Here is a 7,673-nt window from a genome sequence, read left to right as displayed (position 1 = left end):
GGGGGTGGAGGGCAGCCTAGGACATGGTCACTAGAGGTGAGGGTGACAGGTGGCTAATGGAGATAAGTGTCAGATATAGACCCACCAAACTGTCCTGAGCCACAACGGGCTCCTCCCTACCAGCGGCCTCGACCCCCTCCACCAGATGGGTCCGCACTTCCAGGCTGGTACGTTATCCCCATTGTGCAGTGGAGGAAGCTGAGACCAAGGTCACAGAGAGCTGGGTCAGGCGAAATGTGCAGCCTGGACACTTTACGGTAGTTCATATTTTCAGGTGTTTGGGGCTGGTGAGGACTGAGAAGTGAGGTCAGAGAACGCTCCCCCAGGCGACATTTTACCAGGTCTTGCCAGTGAGCTTAAGTTCTCCAGGCTGGCAGAGTGGGGAGGGTCTTCCGTGCAGAGGCCCAGGAAGCCGTTGGGAAGCACCTAAGGCATGTTCCTGACGTTTGGCAGGATCTAATCGCGATTGAGAAACTGAAGCTGCAGAGGTGCACTGGGACGGGCACTAGGGCCTCGTAAAAATTGCAAAGGAAAGTGAACTTTGTCCTGGAGTACACGTGGTGGAAAGGGGAGCTAGTGAAAGGCTTTAAGCATTTAAGCAGGAGGAAGGGAGGTGAGAAATGCTCTGGCTGCTGTGTAGAGGATAAGGAGGACTGAGCCTGACTTGGGGGAGATGAATTAGGACTATTGCACAAGAAGGCTGGAAACAAAAGCAAGACCTGACTACTGTGTGTACAGGGAAGGCAGGCAGCCAGAGTAGTACATGAACCTAACATTGGGTTGTCCTGGATTGGAAATCTGCATCCTGCCACCTCTACCTTGTCTCTTCTTGTAACCTGGAGCAAGTCACTTGACTTTCACCCCACTGAGTCTCAGGTGCTTCCTCTGTCAAATAAAAATGGCCGTCTGTCTAGCCTCACTTAGCTGTCAGGAGATGGTGGTTGTCAAAGCACTTTAGATATGTAAAACACTCAGTGATTTACTCAGTCTTTCTAGCACAGCTTGCAAGAGCTCAGTGCTGCAGAAAGATCAGAGATGAACCAGACCCAGTCCCTGCCAGGAGAAGTTTCAATCTGGTGGATGAAGTGACAGGCTCACAGTAACTTCAAGTCTAAGGCTTCAGAATAAAGGCGTTTAAAGAAGGCTGTTTTGAGCGTGCAGCGGAGGTAGTCAGGGAGGGCTTCTGGAAAGAGGCTGCTCTGAACTGAGCTTTGAAAGTTAAGGAGGATTTTAATGAACAAGGCAGAGGAATCATACGGGTAGATACAGAAGGAGAGACTCTGGGAATTTATTCACTCATTTAGTTATTTATTTTTAAAAAACATTTTAATAGTATTTAGAATTTTGAATAGGTAATAGATTCACATGGTTCAGACTTCAAAAAGTACAAAAGGATATACAGTGAAATTTCCCACCTGCCCCAGCCACCTAGTTGCCCTCCCCAGACCACCAAGGTTACCAGTTCTTTTATATTCTTCTAGAGACAGTCTTTGCATATAAAAGTATATATATATATATTTATATGTCAATTATACCTCAATTAAAAAAAAATATATATATATCTTTTCCCTTGAGTTACACAAATGGTAACACTGTACCTGCTTTTCTTTACCCTGGTTTTTTTACTTAATAATATATTCTGGAGATTGTTCCATATGAGTACACAAAGAGCTTTCTCATTCTATTTTATGGCTGGATAATATTCTGTTGTGTGGTTGTACCATAATTCTTTTAAACAGTCTCCAGACTGATGGGTACTTAGTTTGTACTCATGAAACTCAAAGAATTTGGAGAATTGTACCTAGTCCAGGGTAGCTGAAGTTGGAAGCCCCCTCATGTTGGTAACACTACTCATAAGCAGAAGCATAACTCAGTTTTGACACTGGCCAGCAAGCCTGGGGACGGGGAAACCAATACACACAAAAAGCATCGTCCTCTGACCACATTCTCGATAGTCTGGTGGTCTGACCTCCCATCATATATTGAGCAGACTTTTCTTGCTTTCAAGCTGCCTCCACCAATGTCTTTTCATCATGGTCTTAACAGCAACTACTCCCACCGCTTTCCTCAACTATTTCCACCATTGCCTATACATTGTGCTGTGGGTAAGGTGTGTGGTGTGTGTGGTACGTGCCATCAAGTTGGCTCTGACGCCTGGAGACCCTGTGGATGAATGATATACACAACGTCCCGTCCTCAACAGCCCTGCTCAGCTTCTGTAGACTCACGCCTATGGCCTTCTTTACGGAGTCAATCCATCCTCATATTTGGTCTTCCCCTTTTCCTGCTGCCTTCTACTTCTCCCAGCCTTATCGTCTTTTCCAAAGAATCCTGCCTTCTCATGATGTGCCCAAAGTTGGACAGCCTCCAGTTTTATCATTTTTGCCTCCAGCGATAGTTCAGGTTTTATTTGCTCTAGGAGCCACTTGTTTGTCTTTCTGGCGGTCCAGGGTATCCCTAGATCTCTCCTCCAACATCATATTTCAAATTAATCCAGTTTTTTCCTGTCCTTCACCGCCCAGCTTTCACACCTGTACATAGTAATTGGGAACACGAGGGTGTGGATAGTCTTGGCCTTAGTCTCTAATGACACTTCCTTACACTTGATGATCTTTCCTAATTCTTTCATTGCTGCCCTTTGGAGTCTCTGTCTTCTCTTGATTTCTTGCCTGCAGTCTCATTTAAATTGATGACTGAACCAAGGTAAACAAAATCTTTAGCAATTTCACTGTCTTCATTGTCTATGTTAAAGTCGTGTAGTTCTTCCGTAGCTATGATTTTTGTCTTCTCGATGTTCAAATGCAGTCCTGCTTTGGCACTTTCTTCTTTCACTTTCATCAGAAGTCGTTTCAAGTCATTGCTGCTTTCAGCCAGTAAGATGGTGTCATCTGTGTATCTTAGATTGTTGATATTTCTTCCACCAGTTTTCACTCCTCCTTCATCTGAGTCTAGCCCAGTTTTTCGTATGATATGTTCTGCATACAGATTAAACAGATGGGGATGGTTAAGGTGACATTATAACTTATCATTCAAACCAGGACTCTTTTGAGAGTAAAGGTGGACACTATTAATAATAACATTGGAGAGCAGACATACATCAGTACTGTCTTGGCCAAACTGGAATGTCTGGTTCTCAGGTGGAGTCCACTGCTAGACTGGGGGACTTCTTAAAGGCAAGGACCATACCTTATTTATCTGGGTATCCCCAGCATCTTCCCAGAGGCTGATGCATAGTAGGTGCTTAATGTACATTTGTTGGTTGAATGGATGACCCAGGAGTAGGGGGGTGCCAAGCAGTCCTTTTGAGAGCTCCACAGGATGCTGAGGGGGGAGCGTTGCTGGCAGCCCGGTGTTTCACCTTTGACCCCCATCATTATTTATAACATCTGGGCTTTCCTTGCAGATATCACTTTTGTGTACTGTATGCTTTGACCTTTGTATCCAGAGCTTCAGAGCATTTCCACAATGCCCGGCTGAGACCCACCGGTTTGAGCCCTAGAGAGGCACCAGTCTGCACCATGCCCTGGCCTTCCTTCCCTGTCCTCCTCACGGTCAGGGGCTGAGTGCCTCGTGGTCAGCATGGGTGCTGGTGATCGTTCTGTCCATGTGTCTCGTGACTAACTGGTTCCAGCAGCTTTAGAACCTGCAACTTGGCTTCTGTGGATCCCCTTCCGCTTTCCCTAGCAGGCTCCTGTTACACAATCCCCACCCTCAGGGCAGCCTGGGTGGCATTCTTGAGCACCTCAGTTTCCCTATCTTTAGGGCCCCTGGGTAAAGATGCTAAGTAAGTATGAAGGGAGGTTTATCGAGGCTGAGACCGAGCCTACATAATTAGCCTGCTTAAAGCCTCCCACCTCCCTAATTATTGTTATGATGGAAGCACCCAGTCGGCTGGGCATGCCTGTTTCCCCTCGCCTTCTTAGAGTTCCCAAGGGGTTGGAGAGGTGAGCAGGAACTCAAACCCCCTGGATTGCTGGAGGGAGTCTCCTACCTCACAGGCTTGACTCTAGGGACCCATGAGAGAGGAAATGCCCCACCTCCCTCAACCCCAAACCTGTGTGGGCAGAACTCCCAGGAGGGAAGGGACGACAGCGAGACACCCTGGGCCTCAGTCTCCCCATCTGTAAAATGAGGGGGTTGCACAGCTGACCTCTGAGTTATCTGGTGCTGACATTGCACATCTCCACCCTGTACTGTGACTGAGCTGGGCTCAGCCGAGCACCCCAAGGGATCTGTGGGAGGACCCGAAGGCCAATCCCTTCTCTTCCTTCCCCTTCTCTCCTTTTCTCGAATTGAACATGGGACCCCAGAGTCCTGGGCAAATGTTTATCCGGCGCTGGGTGTTCCCTCCCCTAGCTGCCCTGGGAGATAAGAGGCCCGGGACAAGCAGAGGCCTGGGCCGTACTTCCCAGGCTTGCTGCAGGTGTAGTCCAGCCTGCTGGACTTCCAGGCTGATGTTCTGCCATTTTAGCCACCCTAGAGTGTCCTTCTCAATAGTCCTGTTTTCTTCCCTGTTGTATCCTAGCACTTAACTTGGTGTGTTGAATGAATGGTTCCAGTAAAAGTCCTGAGATTGACTCTCATTGGCTCAGACTGAGTCCAGTACCCATCTCCAACCCAATCAGTGTCACAGCCCCCCCACAACACATGGACTGAGATGGGAGAAGGGCAGTTGCCCGAAAAGGAGGTGATGGGTCCTGTTATCAGAAGAGAGGTTGCAGGCAAAAGCAATATGTCCCCTGCATCCTTAGAATGCAGAGCTGCTGCTTTTTCTCCTAGAGCCAGCCACAACATAGACTTACACCGAAAATGTACAGGCTCCAATTCTTGTGGGTGCTGGGTGTGCTGAGCTCCCAAGCTGCAGTCCCAGGATAACCCTCATTAGTGGAGGATAAGAATAGGGCTCTTCTCTGGGATGCAGCTGGATCAGGTGGGGGTGGGTGTCAGGGAAGGGGAACCAGCATGGCCAAAGATGCCAGAACCCCAGGATTCCTTCTGGACCAGGACAACAGGCAATTCCAGGCATGGAGCTCTTGCAATTTATCCCTCCCAATTCTAGCCAAGAGCCTGTGATCTAAGGCCTTGTTTGTTCATTTGGTTTGGGGTGGCATGGAGAGGAGGACAGGGCTAGCCTGAGCGTCGGGTCATCTCAGATGAGTACCTTACACCTTATGTGAGGAATATCTGAGGGGACTCCAGAGTCTCAGCTCCCAGTCTCACCTAACCCACTGGCTGACTCCCGAACTGCTCTCTATCTCCTCCACATCCTCTCTCCACACTTGTGGGGATGGGGGTGAGGTGAGGCAGAGTGCCCACAGAGAAGAGGTCTGACTTGCGTGTTTTTCAGATATTTTATTAAGAATAAGGCATATGACAGTCACCCCTAAAGCCCAGGGCTCTATTTCTGTGGGTGAGTGAATATACTCTGAAAAGCATAGGATTAAAAAGCGCAGCCAACAGAGAATTTGGAGCAGGATTCCTCTGCCCCACCCATAGGGCTCCTGCCAGGTGGTTCTGAAGCCCTCATGTCCCCCATTCAAGGCTGGCACCTCAGTGACAGGGTGCTTAGGCATGCCCCACTCTCCGCACTGAGGAGATGCTGCTCCACACCCTCTTGGCCTCCTTCTTCTCTACCAAGGAGGCCTCTATTCTGCTGCTTATTTGGGGAAGGGCTACCCCGTTTCAGCCCCGGACTGGTCCCTAAACTGCAGGCCACTGTGGGTGGGATATGGGAGGCAGGGGTAGAGAGCCTCATGCTGCATTGCCCACTGGTCCCTGGCTGGCTTCCAGAACAGGGAGGGGTCCCCACCTGCACTCTCCTTCCTGGGTCTGTCCACACTTGGAGCGTGGCTGGAGCTCCGACTAGGGCCCCTGAGTGTCCCTGTCAACATGCCCCTCCCCCAGTGGGGATTCATGCAGCAGAGAAGAGGGGGAAGAAACAATCCTTTCCCTTCTACTTACCCAGATGTTCCAGGGGCTTGTGGGAAGGGGTCTTTCCTTTGGCAGGGTGGGTCCCCCAGGCTAGGGGAGGGGGAAGGCCAGAAGCTGAGGGCAGGGCCTCTCCCAACCCTGAGGGTGAGGCCAAGGGCAGGACACTGACTCCCAGTCCCATTGTGCTGCACCGAGGGTTCTGTTCCAAATCCAGGGGGCAGGTGGGTGGAGGAAAGTCTCTAGTTTTTTATTTCCAGGAGAGGGATGGGGAAGGGGAATTTCTGTTAAAATTGGAACCCTGTATCTGCCTCAGCTCCTCCTCCAGCTTACTAGTGGAGCGGGGAGGGTTGCCTTATTTCCTTTCCAAGCACCCCCAACACCTCAGCTGAGAGTCAGCTGCCCCAGGACTCAGGACTTTCATCTGGGGGATCTCCAAGCACCCCACAAACAAATATCATTATGTCAGGTTGCTGGAAGAGGGACAGGAGTTGGGAGGTGCTGATGGGGTCACTTGGGGAGAGACAGGCAGGCCACTGGAGGATCCCTGGGGTGGGGGTGGGGTGGGGGCCCCCCAGCCAGACATCTTGGGTACCCAGGAGGGAAGGGGGAGGAGGGCTATTGCTATAGAGCTGGGGGGAGGCCAGGCGGGCATCGCTATGGCTTTTAGTAGGTGGGTGGGTGGATTAAGTACTTCACCATCTCTGTAGAAGAGTCAGTGTAACAAAGTCACCCTGTTCACTCCAAAAGTGTCGTTGTGGAAGATGAGGATCTGGGTGGATGCCTCCCGAAAGACACCCTTTCCCTCCTTCCCACATCCTCTGGGCTCCTTCAAGTGAGTGCAGCCAAGAGAGAAGAGAGGCTTCCTCACACAGACCCGTTCTGAAAGGGAGGGCAACAGAACGAGGGGTACAGGGTCACGCACACTTGAGGGGAGACACAGAAGGCAGAGGCACTACCATAGAGACTGGGATGGGAGGCAGAGCAAGGACCCTGGGCCACTACTGTGGCCCAAGTTAGACTGGAGAGCACTGTCTGTCTCAAGGATGCCCACACCTCGGCCGTGTGATTCCAGCGGCTGGACACCCAGACCAGGCCTGGTTATTGCTCAGTGGTCTCAGCAATCCTGAGTGTTGCCAGCTGGGAGGGGGCTGCACGTTGGTGTGGGCTGGAAGTGTGCTCACTGGGTTTGCTTCTTGCTGATTTCCTGCTCGCTCTAACTTGACAGAGTGAAAGAGGGTATGATTGGGGATATCCCCCCTCTTCTTCATGGGGGCTGTGATGGGAGGAGGGTTCATCACCCCCAGAGATAACTCTGCTCACCTCCCGGATCCCTGGGTGACACAGAATGTGTGGTCTCAGCCAGGGTCAAGACCTGCCAGGATGGGGTGTTTGTGAGGGAGGGAAAGGCCTCTCTCTGCCCCACGTCCTCCCTCGGCAGCCCCTGGAAGACCTCACAGGCACTTAGGACTCAATGCAGGACCAACAGAGGAATGGCATGGAGGGGCTCTAGGGGTTTGTCTTTCTTTCTAGGCTGGGCTTGGGGTGGGGGCAACCAGCTGGACTGGAACTGCACTTCCTGCCTTTGGTGGGGAGAGGGGAACAACGCAGCTAAGAGGTGGGGCGCGGTCCGCTTTCCGGTTCGCCATTCCTCAACCTAGACAGAAGGGCACCAAGCATCTCACCACCTGACAGGATTGGGGACCTCCCTGGAGGGGGCCAGGCTGAGGACTAACCTGTGCTCT

The sequence above is a fragment of the Diceros bicornis genome, chromosome 18 (genome assembly GCF_020826845.1).
Source record: "Diceros bicornis minor isolate mBicDic1 chromosome 18, mDicBic1.mat.cur, whole genome shotgun sequence".
NCBI lineage: Eukaryota > Metazoa > Chordata > Mammalia > Perissodactyla > Rhinocerotidae > Diceros > Diceros bicornis.
Note: the sequence above shows the minus strand (reverse complement) of the source record.